The sequence below is a fragment of the Leopardus geoffroyi genome, chromosome C1, assembly GCF_018350155.1.
Source record: "Leopardus geoffroyi isolate Oge1 chromosome C1, O.geoffroyi_Oge1_pat1.0, whole genome shotgun sequence".
In the NCBI taxonomy this organism is placed as follows: Eukaryota; Metazoa; Chordata; class Mammalia; order Carnivora; family Felidae; genus Leopardus; species Leopardus geoffroyi.
In genome coordinates this window covers 150,059,953-150,086,524 of record NC_059328.1, presented here as the reverse complement: position 1 = coordinate 150,086,524, position 26,572 = coordinate 150,059,953, and the positions used below count along the sequence as shown (strand labels likewise).

At 38.9% G+C, this 26,572-nt stretch overlaps 1 protein-coding gene and 1 long non-coding RNA gene across 23 annotated transcripts in view; one reads left to right on the top strand and one right to left on the bottom strand.

Moving 5' to 3' along the window:
- Nucleotides 1–26,572, top strand: part of RBMS1 (RNA binding motif single stranded interacting protein 1) — a 219,520-nt gene that overhangs the window by 143,146 nt on the left and 49,802 nt on the right. The window lies entirely within an intron of this gene.
- On the bottom strand, nucleotides 10,288–25,495 carry LOC123598979. The gene is made up of 3 exons (XR_006712910.1): nucleotides 20,788–25,495; nucleotides 16,705–16,709; nucleotides 10,288–10,298 (listed from the first exon to the last, which is right to left on the bottom strand). It is a non-coding gene; the product is annotated as an uncharacterized LOC123598979 (long non-coding RNA).

Here is a 26,572-nt window from a genome sequence, read left to right as displayed (position 1 = left end):
CATAAAGATAAACATCTTTGGGTGTGTGCCTAAAATCTGTGTACTCTACTGCTGCCCACATCTGCACAAAATGGACAGGTTGGCCCTGTCTCCAAAGACAGGTAAACTTACTTGTCCTGGCTTATTGACTCCAAGTAGCTTTTTCACTTTACATGTCATTCACAAGTCTTACGATGGCTATGAGACCCTGTGTTATCTACTGCGCCCCCGCCCCCCAGGCCCTATTTTTCTGACCTCACCACCTCTTCACTCCAGCTGTGGTGGACCCTTGGGTATTTCTGCAGCCCACCAGATCTGCGTTGCCTTCCAGCCCTGCGTTGATTTTTCCTCTCCTACCTGCATTGCTCCTCCCCAATCCTCCTGACTCATCTAAGCTGCCAGCACAGAGCCTGGTGCAGGGCTTGAACTCACAAACCACAAGATCATGACCTGAGTTGAAGTCGGATGCTGAGCCACCCAGGCGCCCCAGGACCTGTCCCATTTCTGAGGTGCATATTTCACTCACTCACACACACACACACACACACACACACACTCTCTCTCTCTCTCTCTCCCTCTCCCTCTCCCTCTCCCTCTGCCTCTCCCACTCCCTCTCTAATACATCACTGAATATGGATTACTCAGTGCTGAAAAAGGCCATAGTGAAAATGTAGGCTTTAGAATTTGCCTCAGGGACAAACTTTATTCTCCCCCAGGATATGTATTTTTTTTCTCTCTTACCCTGTTTTTCTCATCTGCTTACTATTATTATGTGTATTTCTGTAACACATCAAATAGTTTTGGTAATAAGGCAGGCTACAAATTAATAAATCTAAAAAGAAATGGTAAATAAATAACCAACCGCTTTAAGCCTCATTGGTAACATCAAGCAAATTGAACTGAGATAAGGAATAAACAGGTAAGTGGCAACCTGCCACCTCAATTCCTCTTCCCTGTCAGAATCGCCGATAAATTGATGAGAATGCCCTTTCCTGCGAGGCCTGGCTGGCCCTCAGAACCCTTCCCTACACAATACAAACATCAGAGTTGGGATGTGAGATGAAACCTGTCTAAAAGCCTTTGCAGATTCCTTTCAGTCCTGTGATAGGGAGAATTAAAGGGTTACTTTTTGTCTTTCTGGGAACCTAGAACATTGCTTGCTTCTGTTTTTTGATATTTAATATCTGTGCACAAAATGCGTTAGTAAACCAGGGATTCGTATCTCCAAATAATCAATAACTGAGCTATCTTCAGTTTAGTCAAGAAATCGGTTATAGTAATTAATCCAATTTTCTGACTATAGATTTTTACTTTATGTGTTTTATATGAATTGTCAATTCTCATAGCAAAAGGGTATAAGGGAATACATTTCTCTATCATGATTCAGGTTACACTTAACACTTGAATTTCAGAGTCATCATTAGGGCCAATTATCAGTGAACTATGCTTGTGCTGAAGAGCTGCTTAGGATAGATTTCTTGTCAATCAGATACTTCCTCTCCAGGTCATTCACTATGTTTGCCTGGTGACAGTCATTAGACAAGCTCTTCGGACTTAACCACCACCCATGAGAAGTGTGGCACTTGAAACAATTGACCTTTGTCAGTAAGCCCTTTCCTTCCTGCCTCATTTTCCCTTGCCTCCTGTCTTCCTTGCCATTGATTTGTACCTTTATTCTATCTGGTAGGGTATGCCTGTTTATAAGCTCCCTTGAGCCCTTTCTACAGCAGGTCAGTTTGTACCTATGCACATGTATGCACACATACATGCACACAGCTGCTTCTATGTCTGAATGCATAGATGGATGGATAAATCTGCTATTTACTTTTCTAAGTAAAATAATGAAAAACATCAACTAGAAATCTGTTCATTCCTCTGGTGAAGAGGATGTTTTGAGTGAGATACCTTTCAAAAATGTCTGTAAGGACTATTTAGAGTGTCAAATGCATACACCCCTTTAAAAAAAAAGTACTTGGCACCTGGGCGGCTCAGTTGGTTAAGTGTCCAACTCTTGATTTTAGCTCAGGTCATGATCTCATGGTTTGTGAGACCAAGCCCCACGTCAGCCTCTGTGCTGACAGCACAGACCCTACTTGGGATTGTCTCTCTCTCTCTCTCCCGCTGCCTCCCTCTCTCCCTCTCCCCCCTCCCTCACCCCCCAATATATAAGTAAACATTTAAAAATTAAAATTAAAAAAAATACATATCCAATATTGGTTTTGGGTAGATTTATTTAATAATGTCCTTTCATATGATGTTTTAAGTGCAGTAGATACTAGCGTTCTTTAATTGGATCACAATTAGAAAAACTTGTTTCAGGTAGTAAAATTTGAGATAATGACCGTGCAGGCCATTGTTCTATTTTAGAATGGTCAAAGTTCAGAAATATTGCCCTTGACTCTTCTCCATGCAATGGACAATGTCTAATTTGTTACCCTTTATTTTAGCCTCCTTTCTCAAGCATGAACTCTAAATTAAGATGGAGATCATGAGAAAGCACTTTGTAAGTATAAACAGTCTATTCAAACAGAAAATCAGGGATATCAGAGCCTCTGTTGGTGTGCTATTAGGCTAGATTTCAGATATGACTCGTGAAATGCAGCAGAGTTCTTTAGTTTAGAAATGTTATGATTCCTGTGATAATATTATATGGTGTTAGAGATCGGTAAAAATGTAACTCTCAGAATCGCACATTCCACGGATGAAAGTGGTGGCCAGACCAACCTTTGATTTAGGGTTGGTTATTTATACCAATACTTGATGACCTCCAGTGAGGAAACAGATTAGTCCACCATTCTACAACAAATAATTGTCCAGTTCTACAGCCTTACTTGGTCTTTTGCATCAGTGAAATCCATTCTTGTGACTGTCCTCTTACATCAAGATATTGGATATTATATGATTGTTATACATGGGGTTAAAAATAAGGTAAAAATTGTGTTTAAATAAGCCTAGCATGGTGTTAGAAAAATTATTATTCAAGAATGTTATGTTTTTGCAGGTTTGTATTTACTTTGGTAGTTATGTGGTTTGAAATGCCTTTTGAGCAATATGCTGGGTTTTTTCACTGAAACTAAACCATTTGAATTAATACAGCTACCAAGGCTAGAATATTGTTTAGTATTTTGAGCAATCGCTGGCCCTTAGAAAGGAAGATATCATCCATGGCTCCACCTCTGTGTTAACACTGAAAGTGATTTATGCTTTTAGTTAGAAGTCATTCATTCTTTCTCTGATAATCATTTCTTACGTGATTTAAGTTAAACTGCAAAGACCCATTCTCGGACCAATAGTTTTGCACTTATTTTTTTTTCCACTGGTAATAAGAAAGGATCTCTTTTTCATAGTACTTCTGGAAAAGCAAACAATGAGTTTTCTTTTGTTGCCATTCTTTTGCATAGTTAGCTTTTTTTAAAAAGGAACTTTTGCATAATAATTACATTTAGTTTAAATAGATTGAGGAACCCAATTGAAAAATAAAAGTTCTCTATGGTGTTTTTGGAAGCTTTAAGAAATTTTGTTCAGTATTCTGCAGTGTTTAGAAGGTTTTGTAATTGGACACAAGACCACTAACCTCTGTTTTTGGTTCATCCATTGCATTGTATTGCCTTTGAAGCCGTAACTTTTAAGAATGACTTAAAACAAATGAAAGACTTGGGGCGCCTGGATGTCTTAGTCAGTTAAGCTTCCGACTCTTGGTTTTGGCTCAGGTCATGATCTCATGGTTCTTGAGTTTGAGCCTTGCATCGGGCTCTGAGCTGGCAGTGAGGAGCTTGCTTGGGATTCTCTGTCTCCCTCTCTCTGCCTCTCTCTCTCTCTCTCTCTCTCTCTGTCTCTCAACATAAATACATACACATTAAAACAAAGAAAACAAATGAAAGACTCAGTCATAGCATTAATCATCGAGAGAGTTCATATGTAGCATCTCTTGCTTGCTGTCTGTTTTCACTCTAACCCCATTTCTGTGTTGATTTATTTATCTTTAATTAGAAGTAAGGGACAGAATGGAAGCTCAAGCTAGTTTATAACATGGCAATTCAGGTCAATCTAGGTTAAATTTAGAAGTAGATAGGAAGGAGAGTTGGATATTTTCTATGATTTGTCTGTATTTTAAGGATATGATATGATTCTTGATGTAATTTTAATGAAAAAAATTGAACAAAAGGAACAAAATCTCCATTTAGGAAAACAAGAAAGTGGGCTACTATTCTGAAGGAGTGATCAGGCTGGCACAGGTCCCACATTCAGCCCTGGGAGGGCCCACTGGCTGCTGCACATTTTGATTGGTTGGTGCCTATGTCTTATTGGGTGTTAAGTATTTTTAACATCACATGTGGGTTGTCATATCTGAATTAAAAAGTACATTCTGATGGTGACTAATATTGTAGCCCATCTCTGATAAGAATTGTAAAGACCCATGCCAAAAGAGGTCAAGAATGGAATTGTTGTTGTTTTTAAACGGGCAGGCATGGGAGATGTTTCGTGGTTGAGGAGACCTTGTAGACTAAGAAGGCTTCAGAAATTGGGGGGAAATGTGTTTATCAAGTAATTTGCCAAATATGTATCAAGAGCATTTTCTATGCTAGGTTCTGGGAAATCTAAAGTGAAGGTAATACCACAGTCCTTTACTCTGAACAATCACTTTCTGCTTAGGATACTATTTATGCCACCATGCTTGACATAGCCTGGACGGTTAAAGGGATTGATATCTACCCTTCTGAAACCTTTACACACGGCATTATAAGGGAAAGATTATTCCTGCTACTTACCATCCCCTTTTAGAGTGACAGTCAAAATATTTAACAGTTAAAAGAGACTCTAACCAGTCGGAACAAGCACTGGCAACCTGATTCGTTCCCATTCTGCCCATCCATTGGGCATTTCCCTACTTTTTTATTAGGATTTAAAGGGATACAGTTTACCTGGGCTGTCTTCTCAAAGAATAAATGAGAAACAAAGCATATGATTTGGAGTTGGTTTAAGAAGCACAAGACCTGTTTTCAAGCCCTGCATCCACCAGTTACTAACAAAGGTTGGTTACAGAATCATCCTAAGAATTCACTAAACATTTAAGTTTCAGTTTCTTCATCTTTATTATGGAAATTATGTTACACAGACTGTGACATTCTGACCCTTATTACAGGCTTTCTCAGGAATGGGTAGTTTCAGGTCTCCCTTGAGAACTTCCCCCTGTCCCCTTTCTGTTAGCCTCTCCATACAGGCTATTCTTCCTGCGTGCAAATGTTGGTAACTCGGTCTTCCTTCCCTCTCCTGTATTTTCAGCTGCCGTTTATAAACTGATTATTTCTGGTGTGACAATGTCTGGTATAGCACTCTCCTGCTCTCCTGAGCAACTTACTGTCTGATGTTTTTGTCTACTAGTCTATAGGACCTGAATGTCCTACAGGTTACTCACCTTAACATTGTGGGTTTTTCAATGGGAAGAAGAAGGACTCTACTTTCTATGTCATTCTACTAAAATTACTGTATAATCTTGGGTAAATTTCCCTGAAGCTTAGTCTCCTTTTTTTGTAAAATAGGGGTAGTACCAAACATTCCAAGATTATTTTTAGGAGAGATAGAGACATAGCCTAGCTGTCATATAAACTATCTAATCCATGGACACTCACAGAGGGAAGTTTCTATTACTATAACTATCGTCATCATGTTTTAAGTTAAGAATTAATGATGCATCACCTATCCAGTTGGGGGAATCATTGTATACTAGGTTCAGTTTAATAAACTTTTATTTGAATATCTACTCGTATGTCAGGCACTGTGCTAAATAGATGGGCTACTAAGATGTTGCTAAGTGGAACAGACGGACACCCTGTAGCCCCTGTACCTAACACCTACCTGTATTAAACACTGGGTTTTCCTCTCTGTCCTCTCTAGTCCAACATCTAGTCCAACATTTAGACTGAGTGCTAGCATATGGTAAACACTCAGTACATAACCATGAAATGTCATAGTTGTGAAGTTTTTGCCATCCCCATGTAAATGCCTCTTGAACGTTAAATTATGACCTCTTCCTTTTGAATAGCTTATGTTTGCATCTTCATAGAACACATTAATGTTTCCATATATTGTTAGAGTCCTACATTAAAATGCTTCTCAAGGCAGGCAAGCATCATTAGATGTGGAAAGGAATATAAAAATGCACCTGCCCATGTTCTGTCTTTGAGTAAGGCTTTGAACTTATTTCAGAAAGGTAAATGTTTGGTTGTAGGTTAAAATTTGTAGAGAATGAACTGTTGCCTTTTTAGTAATACATGCTGCCCCACCTGTATTAATGCTTACCAATTACCTTTTTTAACCTATTTTACTAGCTGTTGTGAGGACCATGTCAGTAATTAGTTATTAAGATACCAAAAATAGGTCAATTTTATTGATTTCATGTTGACTTTTTTTTTCTTAAGTTTATTTATTTTGGGGGAGGGGAAAGGGAGAGGGAGAGAGAGGATCCCAATCAGGTTCTGCCCTGTCGTTGTAGAACCTGACCCTGGGTGGGGCTCCATCTCAGGAACCAACCCTGAGATCATGACTTGAGCTCAAATCAAGTCCGACGCTCAATTGCTCAATGGACTGAGCCACCCAGGCGCCCCTCATGTTGACCTTTTGAAAATATAACATTCAGGTTAAAAAAACAAAAATGTCCATTCAAATGGTACCTGTTTTCTTAATTCCAAGCTGTTTGTTTTGGCCAACAAAAGATACGGTAGGAAATAAAACATACGTCGGCAAGTCCTACAATATTGTTTTTAACATCAGTCTAATTTCAGTCAGTAAATCCAGTTTCTAGAAGCTTATGTTCTTGAACTTTGAAAAAAAATACCATGTAAAGAATTTATTGAATTAATAACACACATGAAAATTAGAATAGATACACTGTGGTCTCATCTTCAGGATGAATTATTTTTAGGTTCCAGTTGTCATTATTCTCCTACTGTCAAAGCAAAAATTATAAAATAGTATTTTACCATCACAAATGCTTCACAAGAAGGCATCTTGTGTCATCCTTACTCCTGTTTTCTCTGGTTGGTTATTTTACTCCAGGTGACTCATAGCAGAAGTCAGAATGTCCTATAATGGTAATAATACACATTAATAACTGTGATAGCCAGTAACACAGTCCTTAATTAGAACCAGTAATCCGATAGGTTTAGTAATGAAACAGGGGACCCAAATAAACTTGTTCCATTTCCATATGCAAACCTAGAACAGAGCCCCTGCTATGATTTGGCTATAGTAAGACAATGGGGTCAATGCTGCAATGCTAACTAAAGTGGGTTTGTTATTTTAATGTGGATTTTGATGTTTTTGTTTTTCTTAAATTTACGAGATTCAAAGAGAATTTCTGAAATGCTAAACAGCCAACTTTTGAAGGTAGGAGTAAAGGACACTTTTGATTTTACTTTGAGTATTCACTGGAAATCAGGTTCTGTCTTGCCTGAGTTTCCACAGAAAGGGGAATTCCTTACCCTGTGAGAACTGTGCACTGTCCTTCCTAGGATACAGCATTTGACTGCAGTGAGCATTTTTGACCCAAGTAGTAACCTACTTCCTGATCATAATTTGGTTTCATCAGTCAGTTTCTGTGAGGTGTGTTCCATGCCATGATGGCTTCTTAGGTCCCTTACTCAAGTTCTTAGGAGATAATCATTTTTTCGTATATCACTTGACAATGCCTTGTTTGGGTTGTAGTAGATTGATGACACTGTAAAATTTTTCCTAAAAAAAATTCCCCTCTTTACTGCTAACTTGATATATGCCTCTTAAGGACTCTAATATGAACAAATGGTGTGGATGCTTCAGAGTGGAAGGAGTGTCTGACCTCTAAAAAACCTTCTATTTCTGTGTGACCATTTAAATAAATAGGCATCTGGCACTATTAAGAAATGAGTATAATGAGTGAAATGAGTGTAAAATAATGCCAGGTTGGGTTTTCTTACTTTGCATTTACACATTTCGAATCTTACTTACACATTTTGCATCTTTTAGTAGCTGCAAGGGGCACTAGTGGTGTCTATTTAGATGTTTAAACATATATAGAAACCTATGTCTCAGGTGATTTTTTATTGAGATATAATTGACTATTAGTTTTAGGTGTACAACATAAAGATTTGATATATGTATATATTGTGAAATGATCACCACCAGAAGTCTAATTAATATCACCACACGTAGTTCATTTTTTTCTTATGATGAGAATTTTTAGGATCTACTTTCTTAGCAACTTTCAAATATATTTTATCTTAAAACTGGAAGTTTGTACCTTTCAATCTCTCAGAAGAGAATTTGCCTCCCAAAGAAAAGCAAGGCATGATACTATGCCAACCATGAGTAGACGTCATTTTCTTCAAGGACAAGGGGTCAGATATTTAAGACAAATTTCTGTAAATGACAGTAATAAGGCAGCTGCTCAGAACCAGGGCATCTTTAATTAGCCCTTTGAATAACACGTTACTGTCACTAGATTTCACAGGCAGTTCTACTAGGTTTTGAGATCAAACATAAGGTTGTGAAATGAAACTCATATATCATTGCTAGATTGAACAAAGGTTTAAGGAAGTTCTTGCCAGGTTTACTGAAACTTTTCTTTTGGAGAGTAAATTTTTTATGGAATTTTCTCAATCTTACTAGTGGACCACATTATATATTTCAATTTAGTTGTAAATGTTTCAAAAGACATACATTGGAGGTGAAATTCCAGCTTTAGATCTTGCTCACATTTCATTTATCCACTCAAATATTTATTGTGAAATTTGGAATGGAAGGGAAATTGAGGTCTAAGATAAAATTATTTGGTCATTTTAATGTACTCTGCTGGTTCAATTTAAAACAGAAAACAGGGACGCCTCGGGGGCTCAGTCCGTTAAGCATCGGACTTCCCGCTCAGGTCAAGATCTCATGGTTCATGGTTCAAGCCCTGCGTTGGTCTCTGTGCTGACAGCTCGAAGCCTGGAGCCTGCTTCAGATTCTGTTTCCCTCTCTCTGCCCCTCCCCGCTCATGCTGGCTGTCTCTCTCTCTCTCTGTCTCCCTCAAAAATAAATCAACATTAAAAAAATGTTTTAAAAATAAAAACAAAACAGAAAACAGTTGGTACTCTAGCTCAGCTGTCTTATCCCCTTCTTCATTTAGGGATATCCATCTCTAGGTCTCCCCAAGAACAGGGAGAATATTCTCAGGTGTTATCTAATTAATGTGTCTGTTTTTGTGGCAATGTAAGTAGATTTATGGTTTGTTTTTCCAGTTTTGATTTCTCTCTGGACTCTTAACCCTCCCCACCTCATGGTGAACATGAGATTCCCCTGCCCCTTGTCGGCTGTCAGAAGGGAGACTTTCTGTTCTTGACAGTGGTACCAGGCTATGAGCTTCAGTGTCAGCACTAGTTCTCAGGGCTCAGTGCCGAGTGGAAGGAAGGTAATCACGGGGCTGAAGAAATCAGTAAAAGGATGTTTATCACAGTACTATTTATAGTATTAAAAAATTGGGAACAAATTAAATGTTCAGAAATAATGAATTCATAGTGTGCCCGTTAAAACATGTTAGAATCATTACACATCTTTTTTCTGAAAAATACTTAATGCCATGCAAAAAATTCTCACAGTGTATTACGTGAAAAAGATTGAATACTTCTATGTTCGACATGACCCTGATTTTGTTAACAATTTTTACTTGTCTACTCAAATGTGTACTTTTTTTTAAGTCTAAGAAAATCAATGTTTCCCACTTTATAAGAGCATCTGCCAGGTTTATAATCTTTTTAAAAAATGAACATTTCACAGAGAAATAGAAAAAATGAGAATAAGCTATGAAAATGTCCTTATGTTCTTAATCATTGGATTAAGGGTCATCCTCTGTAATAGTTGGGTGCTTAAGTCAGCTTGAAGACATTGATCTTCCCTCTCAGACTTCCATGTGTTTTAGGATAGCAGTTTTTTAAAAACATCTATATATTCTGTATATTCACTGACAGCACCTGTGAGTTATCCCAGTTTTCTAAAGGATTAAATTGGAATTTTTTTTTTACCTGTTCATCAAGGGATGGACACATACTTCTGGTTTTTGCAGCTCTGACCTTAAGGTTTTGGGGGGTTTTTTTCTGGATGGTGGCCAACAGTTTTGCCCGTCTTTTGTAATTTGTAATTCAGAAAATTCTGGTTATCTACATTTCTTCATTATTGCATTTGCATCTGCTTCACATGTTTTCCAGGAGTTGTTGATTTTTCACACTCTCCAGCCTCCGGTAATTTTTCATTGTTTCCTTTGAGATTCCCTTTCTTTCCTCCTTTTCCCCTAAGTACCTGGAGGTCAGCTGTGTTTCTCCTGTTACTAGATTACTCCTTGGTGACCCAAAAGCCAGTGTCAGGCCTCTAGGGAGTATGTTTTCAGACATTCTTACTTCCACTGTGTTCCACAGTCTCACATTCACCATAAGGACATAACCCAAAGATGTCCCTTTTTGAATCCTTCAGTGGAATTCAATATGAATTCCAGCAGAATTCAGCAGAATTAAATATGTCTTCAGATGATAATCTCACAACTATTTTAATATTTTGGCTAATGTCTTTAATATTGATCCATTAATAAATTATAGCAGAGGTTTTTTAAAAATGGTATGGTTTAATATTTTCTCTCAAAAATAAGATCTGCTTATTAAAAAAATGAAAAACATACAAAAGTTTGAAGAAACTAAGAATCCAAAGTAATCTCATTGCTAAAGAACCTCTCCTCATAGTTTACTGATTAATATTTAATCAGTATATTTAGGGGGCACCTGGGTGGCTCAGTTGGTTGAGTGTCCGACTTCGGCTCAGGTCATGATCTCACGGCTCTTGAGTTCCAGCCCCGCGTTGGGCTCTGTGCTGACAGCTTGGAGCCTGGAGCCTGCTTTGGATTCTGTCTCCCCCTCTCTGCCCCTCTCCCACTCATGCTTTCTCTGTCTCAAAAATAAATAAACGTTAAAAAATCTTGTTAAAAAAAGTTAAAATACATGTATTTAGTTAACCTAAACTGATTCATTAAGGTCTACACAATAGAGCACCAAATTTACCTGGGGAAGGAGGGGAGAAGGAGAAGGAATATGATTGAGAGATGGGAACCCAAACAGTACAGGCCTCTAAAGGGCAGGGACAAGGACTTACATAGTGCTTCGAATATTATGAACATTTGATGAACATTAATCATTGTCCATACAGGACCAATTCAAGGACAGAATTTGTGCCTTTAAAATATATTTGTGTCGGAGCAGCTGGGTGGCTCAGTTGGTTGAGTGTCTGACTTTGGTTCAGGTCACGATCTTGCAGTCCATGGGTTCTAGCCCCACATCGGGCTTTGTGCTGAGAGCTCAGAGCCTGGAGCCTGCTTCAGATTCTGTCTCCCTCTGTCTCTACCCTTCCCCCACTCACACTCTGTCTCTCAAAAATTAATAAAAGTTTTAAAAGAAGTTTTAAGAATAAATAAAATATATTTCTGTGTAAGAAAATATATATACGTACGTGTGTGTGTGTGTGTGTATATGTATGTATATGTGTATATTTCTGTGTAATAAGAAAACCCATAAACTAAAAACTAGTCTTTTACAAATGTTATACCTTATTACAGTTTAGTCACAAGGCTATTTCATATATATATATATATATATATATATATATGTGTGTATATATACACATATATACATATATATATATACATATATATATTTAGTTGATCACACGTATACACATGTGTAAAGATGTGTACATACACTTGAGCATATACATATACTTATGTTACTATTTTGGACACTTTACTGAACACCTTGTTTTAAGCTAGTTCACGGTGTATAATAAATAAATCCTTGTGTTTCAGTTCCCAGCACTGTGGCAAAAATTAACTTATGAATGTTGTTCCATTTTCGATTGTCACAAATAATTTTAGAGCATCAGCATAGCTTTGTTTCTAGCTACATCAGAAACAGGGAAAACAACAGGTAACAAAACCATTGTTACCATAAACTTCAAAGGCTCGAAATAATTTGTTTTCCTGGAATTTTGTGTTGAATATTATTAGAGTAACTTGATCATTAATTTAGAGTTTATGCTCAGATTGTAATGTTGCTCATAATGAAAATAAACTTGTTTTCGTAGAACAGAATGAGATGTGTGACAGGCACAGGAGAGAGAAGAAAAATAGCTACTTAGACAGTGGAGCACAGAACTTTTCTCCAGAGTCTGTCTGTACAGCTGGGTCTTGGCTTGTTCTTTAATGGCTCCTCCCCTGGAGCCGAGAGCACAGGGAAAGGGATGTGATTCAGCACAGACAAGCCAAGTTCAGTCCTGGCTCCGTGTGTAATAGGTGGATGACCCTGGACAGGTTGCTTTTCCTTTCTGGCCTCCGTGTTCTCAGTCATAAAGGGGCGGGGGGCAGGGGTGGATTCAGTGAGTGATATGTGTAAAGTTCTTCCACCAGTGCTTCACACAGATAGGTCATGATGGAACAAGTACAGCTCCTTTCTTTCCTTTCCCTCTCCTGTTCTCTTCTAACTGGTGAGTGGTTATTGGCTATTTCTCTGTGTTCATCCTCTAGTCTGTGCCTTATGGCCGCTGCCTTACCTTTTCACAGTTTAATGTTTTTTACATTAGTTCAACCACCATTTATTGAGCACCTGTTATGCGACAGGCATTGTGGTAGATACAGGACATATAAATGAATAAGACATGCTTCCTGTCTTTAACAAGATTATAATACATATGAGAGAAAAAGGATAGATCACTAGATAGGTGGACTGATAGACAGCAGGATGCTCTGCCTGGTTTTCCAATGTAGGAGGACTGTTGGGTTTGGTTAGGAGACAATGAATTTGGCTTGAAGTGATTGTAGATTTTCATTTAAACCCTATTGAGATGGACAGTAGAATGTACAGTAATGTTTTTTATAGCACACATGTAAAATTAAATAGAATATTCTATATTCTGTTATAATCAAATTATTGTAGCAAAAGAAGAATGAAAAAGTGTGTGATCAACAAGTTGCGGTTTTCCCATTTATACCATTAGATGGACTTTTTCAGAATCGTTTATTATGTACCTTATAAACATTTGTAGAAAACATTTTTATGAAGTTCATCGTGTGTTTATTCATACTAAGAACTCACTTAACTTCAGAAACTTTCATTTCCAGTGTATATCTTTAACAGCATTTTTACCTTTTGAAAATCTGGATTTCTGCTCCTTATCTCCTGCTTCACCTGTCCATCAGGAGGGGTTATCCCCATTTTACAACATTCAATAAGGATGGCATTCTTAGTATTTATGCACCTACAGGAAATATGCAGCCTACATATTGAGTTCATTGCTGTGTCCAGAGCTTGCTACCCAGATCTGCTATTGTATGCATTGTTCCCAGGACTTTATGTACAATTGGGGACATTGCCACGTGTACAAAACATGCCTGGCCTGGGGGTATGTGGGGCTAAACTCTGTCTCACACTCAAGTCACAAAGTCCTGTGCGTGAGTGATTTCCTCCTCCAATAGAGAATATCTTTTTTTTTTTTTTTTTTTTTTTTTTTGAATTGCATGAAAGGTGCTCTAGAGGCTAGTATCTGCCCTGGTTTTTCCCTAACATCATGTGGTGTAGAATAAAGTTAAAATATGATACTTGAGACAAGTGCAGATCTCAGATATGCTGGCCAATTGGCTTCAGATTTAGTCAGTTCCTTGTTTTTAGACAGTGATTAGACATGTGGGTGCCCCCAGACTTTTTTTCTTGAAATGAGGCTTCCCAAACAAATGTTTGAGATGGCATTCTGATGTGCAGTCCTGTTTCATATGTGTCGTTCATTTCATTTAAAGTATGTGATTTAAGCTCATCCAAAGCCCCAAGAGTTGGGGATGGTGAAGGAAGAATTATAGAATGTTCTGCCATGTATGTGCCATGAGACATAATTTATACTGTGAGAGTAAACGTAAGATCTTACCAAGTAAGTCAAAAGAAAAATCTTTCAGGATGGTTCAAGTATATCTTGTTGTTCAGACATTTGCAAAGATTAGCACCCCCCCCCAAAGTGAATGATTGGTATTTCCCTTACAGCCAAGTTTAGCAAAATCACTTGAAAGTACAAAAGTTAGATTATTGCCCTAATTTGTGCCCACTATAGGCAGCTACCATAAGAAATCTAAAGTAGTAGTTGCCAGTTGCTGTAGCCGTGATTTAAATAGTGTCAGGCTACTATTTCCCATGGCGAGGGAAATGCTGAACTGCAGAAGAGACAGCAATACATAAACATCCAGATCTGTGCAAACAGCAGGATATCCACCAGCCACAGGCGTCTCCAGAGTGCTCGAAATGTGGCCAGTCCAAATGGAGACGTGCCTGAGGTGTCAAACGCACCCTGGATTTCAGACTTCGGAAAAATGTTAGACATCTCATTCTGATGTTTGACACGGATTACGTGTTGAAATAATATCTTCGATATGTTTGGTTAAGTAAAACGTTGAAAATAATTTCATATTTCTCTTTTTAGTGTGGTGACTACAAAATTTAAAGTTACATATGTGGGTCACATTTGTGGTTTTAATTCTGTTCCTATTGGATAGAGTTGGTTGAGGTATTTCAAGAGAAAACGAGGGAAGGATATTTGTATATGATTTCTTGACAGTCTATAGCTCAGGAAATACCGTATCTTGTTCCCTCTTTGCTTGGGGCAAAGTAACAAGGGTATTGTAACAAGGATGTACAATATCATTGACTACATGGCTTTTCCATCCCAGGCTGTTCTGCAGTTTAATTAATATTTAGATTATTTATAATATTTCTATGTAATCTTTGCCACAGAATCTTTGTACCTACTCTCAATCTTTTCCATAAGAGAAATGGTTTTAAGCTTTGGCTCCAGAGGGTCCACTGCCCTGTGAGCATGGCCAGTTTGCTCTTAGCCAGAGGTGTGTGCCTTTCTGGCCATTTTGTCTGCAACCTGGGGGTCTTTACTTTGTTGTTGTTCTCATCGTTGCTGATTTGAGAGAGAGTGTGTTTTATCTCTATTAGAAAAGGAAAAACAACCAAATTTTATACTCCGACATGAGCTGCCCAGTGTCAAATAAGAGGAAAGAATGACGGACAGCTTATCCAAACCCAGTTGGGATGGAGGCTTGAATTAATTTGTAGTCTGTGCAGAAGTACATCAGACTCAGTGACCATCCCAAATTATAGTTTTAATGAATGTCTGGTTCTCTTTGCCAGCAACGAAGCCACTAAGACATAAATAATTTAAAAATGCATGGAATACCTGTGGGATGAATCTTGTGGGAACTGATCCATACATGTGCCCTAGGAATGAAAAGAAGCCAAGAACAGTTAACATTACGTGTAGTTTTAGAAGTACATAATGAAGATCCTGGGGAGAAGAGTCCTCCTCGAGTGGGAAGTTTTTAATTGGCACGACTACATGGGATACGGTTACATCAGGATTGCAAGGCCAATTAGCTCAGAGTTTATGAAAATCCCTTCTGAGCCTTCTGCAGTTGAGAGCAAATGACAAGAAACGCTGAACACCCCTTTGCTTTCCTTCTCTTCTTTTAGCAAGGGTAGGAGCTGGTTTATGTCAAGACCTTGATTGTCACTGTTGTCTCGAGCACATTAACGTTTTTCCCACACAACAGTGTGAACAGTTCCCTAGGAGGCTGCTGTCCTGCACCTGTCATGTGTCAGGTTTGCTGTGCGTATGTAACAGTAAGAGGCTCCACCAGTTGAGGGACTGGACACTCCTGGGTATTTGTGACACCTTTACTCTCCCTGCTCCTCCACATTCTGACCAGAGCCCAGTGGTACTGCAGATCCTTATACCTTTGCATGTTTCCACTTAGTGATTGGTTTGATAATTTAAAAAATACGATTGAAAAAATATTTTCCCCCAAAATAATGTCCTGTGCACTCTTTCATCCCTTTTTCAGGTGACAGCTAGGTCCCGTGTCATTTCTCTTTGTTGAGAATAAACACCTGTGTCTAAAACATACTCTTTAGATTCTAAATGCCTTTTTCTTTCTATCTTCTGCACCGTGGGTTATGATAGATTTTAATCTTCATCATTTTGCTTTTTGTTAATGTGATTAGCTGAAGAGCTTTGACCCTTTATTTTTTTATTTATTTTTTTTTTACTTTATCCCCCCATTTCAGGATAAAGTCTTAGGTATACATTAGAATTTTTTTTGTCTCCCCCAAATTATCTCCAGTCTCTACTAATAAAAGTAAACTTAAAACTTGTGCTTTCAACGTAGCCTAAAATGGTGACTTTTAAAGAGATGGATTTTGGCCTTAAATGTTTTGGTTTCATTTTCCTAAAGAAGAGGGTTGTGTTGCGTTATTTCCTTGGCCCAACACAATCTTCATGGCACTGGTCCAGTCTTGGCTGTAGTGACAAGCTCTTCCCATTTAGCCAAGTTTCCTTAAAGCACATTGTCACTGGAAGTGGCTATTCGATGAGTTCCAGGAAGAACCTGATTCAGACTCCTTTTTACTGAGCACTTACCAAATAACCTGACTTCCTTTTCCAATTCATCTCTGCTGCAGTGCAGTGGAAAGATGACCCCCTTTCTTCCTCGGTCTTCGTTCCTTTCCTGTGTCCCGTTCAGGACTAATCTCCTTTGCCAGGTTGTCATGAGGCTTGGACAAGATATGTGTGTGAAAGTCCTTACAACATATCGAATGTGACAGTTCTTTACAAAGTTTATCATAGAAATCAAACACGTGCTATCGCTTCTCTCCTAGTTCTTAACTGCCCGCTTGTCCGTTGCACACTTGGTAGACGTACCGATTCCCCATTTATTAGCTCATTTGCTTACTCAAGAGTAACTTGTTATCTGAGTAACATCTTATTCTCCTTCTCTGCAAAATCTCCTTAGGTAAAAATTATGTCAGAGAAATGGAAATCTTCAGGTACTGCAGATAAATCCTCTCTGAGTAGTAATTCAAAGTAGTTGTTCTCATTGAAAAGGATGAAAATATTTATAGAACTGAGTGTTAAAAATTATCATCCTTGCCGAACACAAATGTGGGCAGCTCATTACACACGTGACTAGAACAGGTCCCGACCCCTCAAGTTTTCATCTATTTAAAACCAATGCACTCTGTCTCTGTTTTCTTTAAGGCGCACCATTCAAGGTTCATGTGCAGGAGTTTCATGGTTTCACATGTCTCTGAAGTATTTGTTTTAAAAAATGCTGGTTTGTTATTATCTTCTGAATTTCCATTGCAACTTTTCTCTGATTTCTATAATTGGGTATCTCTTTGTGTTGTACGCTCAGCCACCAGAAGGAAATGTAATTTTTCATTTACTGGACCGAAAAGTGCTTATTTCCTTCCCCCCACCCATCCCCTTCTTCACTTGCCCTTCATTCCTGTCGAGCTGCTTCTGAAAATGAAGTGTATGGTTTGGAAACCCTTTGAAGTGTGAGGGCTTGGAGACAGATCTAGAAAGCAAGCTGCAGCTTAAAGACATTCCCTGATTTCTTTGGGAGTTAGAGTGTTGTAGTAGAAACGTTCAAGGTCATGGAGCAATTGTGTGCCCAGTGTAGGCCCAGGTGTTAAGGGGACAGTTATCACCTTCGTCAGATACAGTTTGGAACAGATACTGGCCTGGTGGGGACCGACCCAGGTAAAAGAAAAACAAATACTTTGTTAAGCTGAGCTCTGAACAGTTAAGTACTGAGAAAGGGTACTTCACTTTTACTTAACACTTTGTATTTTATTTTATCTGCATTCTAAAACAGTCCCATGTTTCTTACAAGAGAGTGGGAATTATCATTATTAGGATCATCCTATAGATTGAATGTTATGTGTATTTTTCCAGTAAGCACAGGAGATAATCATGTCGTATCCCTACGTTTTGCTTTCAACTCAAGCTCAAAGAAAGGCCACCTCTCCTCCCCCCACCCCCATCTCCACCCACTAGGGCCTAGGATGGCATCTGGGGTAAGTGAACTTTACATTCACCTGAAAAGAACTGTGTGCGTGCTTGCATATATGTACGTGTTTATATATGTAAGACTGTGTTACGTAGTGAGACTTTCCGGTGACTTCCTTTGACTTCCTGTCTTCAGTAACTTTCTAGTATCACTAGGATTTGGGCTCTCTTACGAAGATCCTCTCCTAGCAGATTCTACAGGGCCTTCCTAAAGATACAGGACATAATACAACATTTACATTTGGAACCTGTTTTACCTTGACAGTTGAAGCATTCAAGGTTAAGTAAGCCCTGAACAAAGCAGGAAGTCGGGAGTGAGGGTTGTGCTCTGCTAATTCAGCAGGATAGTTCAGGAAGTATAAGGAGGCATCATTGCTGGTAATAGTACCCACTTCAGCTGAATCCTGGAGAAAACTGGAGAGAGGGAAGCTAACCACAGGCCTTCTCCCCATTGTCTCATTTTTTCCCACAGGTATATCTTTATTGGGGGCATGGTAAATTCCTGTATAATTTTACAGAGTTTTATTGGGCTGTTTTTGTCCCAGTTTATAACTTAAAATTAAAATGAGTGGAATGCTGTGAACTGTGGGTTTTTTAAAAGATGTTTTTGCCATTATTCTTTTACCCAGTGATTCTGTCCACATATCCATTATTCTTATTGACATTAATTTTCTTAGTCATCCAGATGGGTCCCTTTTTCAAAGCAGAGATACCAACCTCCTGCTCACCAACCCAGCATGTTTTAGTGGTTCCCCAGGTTTTTGAATTTAAAAAAAAAAAGTTTATGTTTTTATATGGAGAGAGAGAGAGAGAGCAGGGGAGGGGCAGAGACAGGGAGAGAGAGAATTCCAAGTAAGCTCTACGCTGTCAGCACAGAGCCCAATACAGGGCTCAGTCTACGGATCTTGAGCTTATGACCTGAGCAAAAATCAAGAATCAGATGCTTAACTGACTGAGCTGCCCAGGTTCCCCAGGTTTTGGATTTTAAGGGCCAGTATACTAAACAAAAGTAATTAAGGTTAGAGAGCCGGTACAGAGTTAAGATTATATTTTGTCAAAAAGGACACAAACTGAAATAACCACCACTCTTCACCACTACTTCCTAAAAAGAAAGGCCATTTTAAAACTAATCTTAGAATAAATTTAACTTTTGGAAGAATTCACTGCACTTATTTTTCTGTTGAGTGCTGGTGATCCTCTCTTCCTAGGTCAGTTTTTGTGAGATCCTTCTCTGCTTCACCACTGCTAGTGGTGGCAACTCTCTACGTCGTGTTTAGAAAGGCCTTTATATATATATATATATATATATATATATATAGTCTCCCTTTCCAGGCAAGCATCTGTAAGGCTCTCAGCTGTGCCTGCCTCAGAGGCTGTGATTTCTGGACTTGTCTATTGTGCTCATTCTCTTCCGAAAAGCGCCCAGACTGGGGAAGAGGAGAGGTTTAGAACAAATATGTTCGATGTAGAAAGCAGGCTGTTGTTCCTCATTTATTTATTCCTCCACTCCTTTCTTCTGAATTTTGACTGCTGACTATTCTGGAGCCTGATACACAAAGGAAAGCAGTTCAAAGGTACCCATCTAACGAGGACGCAGACACGCCGGCCGTGCGGCAGCTTGCTGACTGCCACACAAGATTCACTGAGGACACGCTGCCATGGACGTAGTGCAGACACAGCACTCCACTTCATGGGGAGCGGGGGAGGGGGGGGTGCGGGGAGGGGCGGTCAGAAAGCCTTGCTGCCCGAGAACACCATGAAACTGAGTCTTGCAGAATGACACTAAAGTTCCCCCGAGCGAAGTAATAGCTTAAAGGTCAGGAAATTAAGACCGAGCAGGGCAGGCACAGCAACGTGTATAGCGATAGGCAAGCTTGAGTTTTAGGAGTTTGCTTGGGCTGCTCTTACAAAGTACCACTAACTGGGTGGCTTTATAAGAACAAAACTATTGTTTCACAGTTCTAGAGACCAGAAGTCCAAAATTAAGGTGTCAGCAGAGCTGTGTTGCCTCCGAATCCTATAGGGGAGAACCCCTCCTTGCCTCATCCTAGCTTCCAGTGGCTTGCCACCAATCCTTAGTATTCCTGGCTTGTAGCTCAGTTCCCCACCTGTCATCATACAGCATCTCTCTGTGTCTCTGTATCCAAATTTCCCTCTTATAAGGACACCTGTCACATTGGATGAGGGCCTGCCCTAATAATGACCTCCTCTTAACTTGATTATATCTGCAGAGGCCCTATTTCCAAGTAAGATCACATTCATAGGTACTGGAGCCTAAGACATCTTATGGGGCACACAATTTAACCCATAATGGTGGGTTTTGGGGATTGGTGAGCAAAGAAACCCAAAAGCATAATTTATCATTATGATCAGGATCATGTATTTTTCTTAGTGCAACCTAAGTCTGTTTTATTCAGAGAACTTGAACTTGTTTGTTCCTAATCAAAAAAGCATGTATTTTCACATGAATACGTTGAAGCATTACCTAAATTTATACGGTTGATTCCCCCCACCCCCGCCCCCAGAATAAGTCATATACAAATGACTTACTTTTCTCTGTTAAATATTACAGTGTTGGCTTTGGCCAAGGATTTATTCTAGCCTGTTGAAACAGTTTCAAAGTATTAATTTTGACAGCTTACATCCACCATCCTCCCCTGCCAGCTTTGGAACATGTATATATGTAATTAGCATGCTATTAGTTACCTGATTTATGTAGTTGCTTACGTGTTGAGAAAGTGCTGCCAGGAACAGAGCCGTGTGGCACAGCACTAGAGCCTTCCCTCCACGCTGCGCTCACTGACCAACAGAGTTCAGCCCAGACACCTGTTTAACCCTTTACATACCCACTCATCCAAACCAAACTTCTCTTCCCAAGTGTCCTCATCTAGTTCCATGAGCAAATAATGATTTTTATTTACCTCAAATAAAAATACGCTGTGTGGCATTCCCAAGCAGCTCTTTCTTCCTTAGCAACCCCCCCCCCCAAAACAGAAAGAACAAAACTTGAATGTGTATGGTTTGCTCTTCAGGACTTCACTCGTATTTGTTCTTTTCACAAGTCTCTCTAACCTTCTGTTTACCAATCCACTCTGGAATTTTGCTTCAGATCAGTATTAGCCTTCATTTCTTGAATCTAGTTTTTTGTTATTTTAGAGAATCTGAATGGCATTTTCACTTTCCATTAGTACCTCTCTTATTGTGCAAGATTTCTCAAAACAACCAAGATGGGAAAATTATTACAAAGTCATGTAAACAGTCCTAGCCTTCATTCACAGCCCCCTTACTCGCAAAGGAGAATGAGAACATCTTCTGGAAAATGCAGTGAATTCCAGCCATCTTGAGAGTGAGGTATAGCCCTTTCATTTGGGATATGGTAATTTCGTGAAACTGATTCTGAAGTAATTTACAGCATTTGGTTCTCCTTAGTTCCATTCTTTTACATACAGATGATTCCCCTCTGATTTTCTTAAACGTTAAGACTGTAAACTTTCAGAACCACACTGCTCTGGCTCTGGAATGACTGCTTATCTTCAGCTACAGTGTCTAAGGACGGTTTGCTCAGAGGCAAACCAGTAGGAAACCCACGTGGGAGAAACCAACATTCCTTTTCCATCAGATCCACTCAGAGCCGTGACCATGGTCACAAGTGCCCCTTGAATAAAATATCTGAGTTTAGGAACATCAACTGTGCTGGCAGATTACATTAGCATTCTCTTGCTTATACTGTCCAAGTGTATATACCAGTGATGCATTTATACTGTGTCCCCAGATTTCTTAGAGCTAAAAATGAGTAGAAGAGATATCATTTCCCTTTTCACTCTGTTCTCAAGACTGGCTTTTCAAGGTCCTGGGGCAGTCAAGACATCTTACTTTAGAAAAGGATGGACTTACTGCATTTGAAAATCAATACGCTGGTGCTGTGTTTTGGATCAAAGCCAACACTAGTGTTTGGTCTAGGATATGTCCAATTTGACTCTTGCCTCTTTTGCTTGTATCAGAATCAAAAGAAATTTCTAGGTAATTTGCACACTCTTTTAATAGTTTCAGATAACTCTCTGTTTTGCTTCAGAGAGCATTGTTTACTTTTAGTCTCTGTCATGCTTTTCTTGTTTTGAATGAAGCAGTTTGAATTAATGAAAACATTAATATGTTTTTCAGTGTTGCAGTTTAATGCATTCAGTTTCTGCAGATTCTGACATAGTTCTTTGGTACTGTGTGTGTGTGTGTGTGTGTGTGTGTGTCCAAAAGATTTCTAGTTTTGATTTCTCTTTATAAGAGCAACAAATTTAGAGATACATGAAAAACAGTCTAGGAACAAAAATTCTGTTAGTTTTTTGGGTCTTTCCCCCTGCTAACATTTTACAGTTCTCTTCTTGGTACTAATTTTTACTTCGTGTTAAACTGTTAAATTACCTCGCTTCCCTCCTTGGTGTTCTTATAAGCTAAATTGGAATAAAATACAAGGCAGTGTTCATTTTCCAAGGCAAAATGTAATATTTCCCTTCTCCCTACTACTGCCAACCTCCTTCAGTTCCCTACACCAAACACTTTCAGGGGAAAAAAATTCATATTACATGTTTATGTTTCACATATTCAGCCAGTATATATTGAGTGGCTACATTATGCAAATGACTGTACTGAAAAGTCACGATAAAAAGTGGTAGGTCTACATTTTCTCAACATTTGCAAACCCAGGATCATGTCGAAATTAAGGTAAGGAGGTAGTCTAGCTTAGTGCTATCAAGTGGTAAGAATTAGAAGTGCCATTTTTTGGAGTGTGTTGGGAGAAGAAGACAGCATTTATTAGTTATTGAGTATGTATTCTGTGTCAAGCACTGTGCCAGCCCCTTAGCAGTGGTCCTGTGAGGTTAGATGTTACCATTCTGCTTTATGGGTAGGATTACTGAGGCCAGACAACTGCTACACCAGAGTCCCCTAGCTGGTCATTGACCAAAGGATCCCTTGAGCATAGACCTCTCTGGCTACAAATCTCTCTACTTTCTAGTATAATACTGTCTTCATTACGAAAAAGTAACGTGAAGTCAACATGAAGGTGACATTGTCAAAGCAAAGAAAATACATTCCGGGTTTTGATGGGAGAGGAAGAGAGTTTTTAAAATGCTCTGTCATTGTCAGTGCATAAATTCAGTTCAGAAATAAAAGACCACTTTCTACAACCAAGCTGTCTTTGTTTTAAAAGTTAGACACTAATCAGTGTTTCAGACTGATAGATAATCTCTATTTTACATGTAAAATTCTGGTTTCCGTTTTCAGGGAGTATTATTTTCCTCTGACATATTAGTATTGGGAGCGCTAACGTAGGTCTGCGACTGCATCCCTAAGTGCTGTAGTACAGTGACTTGTGGCAAAAATTCTGTCATAAGATAATGTAAATGACACTTTGCATGCTGTGTGCTCTTAAAAGACCATAAAATAGTCTAAAGCTACTTTACCTTGATTGCAGATCATAACAGATTTGATATTAAACTACAATAGCAAATCCGCGTAATAAATCAAATGCTTTATAGTGTGCATTTTATTTAAAAGTGTAATTTTTTCATAGAATATGGCAAAAATGCATCTTAGCCATTTCTAATGAGGTAGTTTTAATGTCCATTCTCTATGACTTATTTAGTTCAAGCCATATATGCAATAAACAGACTGAACTGGTTACTTTTGTGTAGCAATTATAATAGATGAGCTGTGCCACCCAGGAATGTTGAAAAGGCAGATGAGCAGGCATGGCTCTAAATTTAGTCAGAAGAGGTTATAAACCTCAAAAACTGGGTACAAATTGCCAATTTTATTTGTATTCCTGAAGGGCATGTTTATCTTAACATGTTAGTGTTACGAAAAATCAGATCCGCAGGTGTATATATTTTCTCTTGAAAAATGTGACGCTTTGTTCCAGAGCTTCTGTAATTTATTCTCCACCAGCACCTGTGCCATGACAGAACCAGTGTAGAGGAGGGATAGACTGCCCAAGGACAGTCAGAGCTTCTGCCAGATCATGTCTCCTCAAGCTCTAGGTCTGGGACAGGGTCTGGAACCCCTTGTCCTTTCCAGGACAGTGTGGAAAAGTGAGCTGCAGTGGCTCCTTTTCTCCCTCTTCTCTGCATTCACAGAAACAAGCCACCGGCTTTCCATAGCACAGACACCATGGATTATTTTTCTCAGCTGTCAAGTTAAGCATTTAAAGCTAGTTCACAAAAGTCCTCTGTCTTAAAACTTTTCTGTCCTTTGGAACCTTTCCAGTCATCTCCTAGCTGCTCTGATCCCTCCATTTTAATTTCTTGAACGTGAGTGTTATTGCTTGAGTACCAAGAACAAAAACAAAAATAATAAAATGTGGCATCTCTCTGCTGATCCTAGCCATAAGATTTTCATTAATCTTACTAAACTCTTGCTTTCGTCATATCACTGTGCAGTTGCAACACCTCCAGCCTTGTCCTGTTCCTTGACTCCTTTTCCTGGAACTCCAGGCCCTCTAGGACCTTTGCACACTTAGCGTCCCTTGCTCCTCCAACACGGGTTGCATTAGACAGGTTCTTCTGTTTATTGAATTTCTGCTTTCCCCAAAGTCTTTCTTCATGAACTTGACCTTGATCCTATGTTTTATGCCTCCTTGATTTAGCATTCATCAGACAACACCTCAAGTTCTCTTAGTTCTTTTCTAATATTAAAGATTCCCTAACATTCCCCCAACAGAGTGTCCCCCCTTTGATGACAAGAATGGCATTGTGTATATTTTTCATAGGCCTTGTATGGTGAAGGGCATGCCAAAGACATGCTGTGTGGGTTGGTTTCTTGGTCTGATCCCTTTCTTGACTGTTCTTGTCTTTCCTGTGTTCCGTTCACCTTCAGCACCAGGTTTGTTCCTGACCTTTAGGGCTGTAGCAGCTTTCCCTTGCCAAGCATTTTACCTCCTTCAAACTCTGGCTCCAATTTCAGCTGCATAAGATGGGGAGATTTCTGTTCTGTCCCATGTGCCAGAAATCATTTATCCACAAAGGCACACCCAGCCTTTGTTACACCCAAGTAACAGGGACCGTTAAGGCAAAACAACTGAAATGAAAAGTAGAATAACTTTCTATACTTTTCGTATTTTTAGATCTTTAGAAGAGTCTTGCAGAAACATTTAAAATCTTCAGTGCTGGAGCATCTGGGTGGCTCAGTCGGTTGAGCATCTGACTCTTGATTTCAGTTCAGGTCATGATCTCACAGTTTGTGAGTTCAAGCCTTGCTTTGGGCTCCTCACTGACAGTGCAGAGCCTGCTTGGGATTCTCCCTCTCTCTCTGTTTGCTCCCCCCACTCCCCACCACTTGCACTCTCTCTCAAAAATAAATAAATAAACTTTAAAATAAAATCTTCAGTGCTAAAAAGGTAAAGTCTTATAAAATTTGCTTGATATTGGTTGCCTAATTTTAAAATGTAAAATGTCACATCTTCAAATGCTTACCACTTCCTATACCAAGTAAATAAAGAAAACATAACCAGTTGAGTTATTCAAGGTAGTGAGGATTCAGAATAACATGGATAACATATCCATGGAAATATATATATATATGTTATCCATGTTACATACATATACATATATATATATGTATATATATATATATATGTATATATATATATATATATATAAAACATATATTCATGGCTTTGTTATCCATGTTATTCTGAATCCTCACTGAAAAACTCCTACTTTTTTATTTCATTCTCCAACAAACTTTTCTATTAGCAAAATGAGTGTTATCTAATACTTTTTTTCCTTCCTCTTTTCAACCCATTGTTAGAAGAGCTAAAACAAATTTTAGGAAATTCTCTTTTCCTGGGAGGCCACTGAAAAAGTAAAGCAGTGAAAAGAGCAAGGTAGAAAACAGCATATACAGTATGATCTCTGTGTGGGTGTGTTTGTGTGTGCATTGTTTTTCTTCTCCCCCAAAAGTCCAAAATGACAAGAGTTATGGCTTATAGTCCCAAATCCATTATTACCCAGTAAATACATGAATTATTCCTTTTAAGCTTTAAAGCCAGTCATGCCTCCTTTCCACTAATACATATGCTCTATTGGGCATTTTATTCCAAGCAGAACAGTGTTGTCTATTTTATCTCAGAAAGTGCAGTAACTCCCTTCTGAATGTTATCAGTATCTGTCCTGGAAACCTTTGCAGTTAGAGTCTGCCCTCATCCTCTCACTCATTTAGAGCCGTTCAGACTCAAGACGGGAATTGCTTTGAACCTATGGAACAGACCATGGTTGGTAACCAGTTTCTGCATCTGTCAGCATGGCTATCCGGAGCAAACTTCCTGTCTTCCATCTTTGCCACTTCTTGGCTGTGCTACCTTTACTAGGCCCCGTGCTCTGCTCTCTAGTTTCACATCTACAAAGTGGGAAAAAGCCCTCACCTACTCCAAAGGTGGTTGTTAAGATTAAAATGACTTAAAACACTTAGAGTAGTGCCTGGCATAAAATAAAAGCTGGATAAATGTAAGCTGTTGCTTTTATTAGTCTCCTGAATTAACTCATTAGATCATATTGTCCAGTATTGATGTTGAACTGATAGCCGTATACTCATACTTCATTTCAGTTCCCTGTCCCTCATTCTTGCTGATTATTGTCCTTTGCACAGGCACAGAATCTCA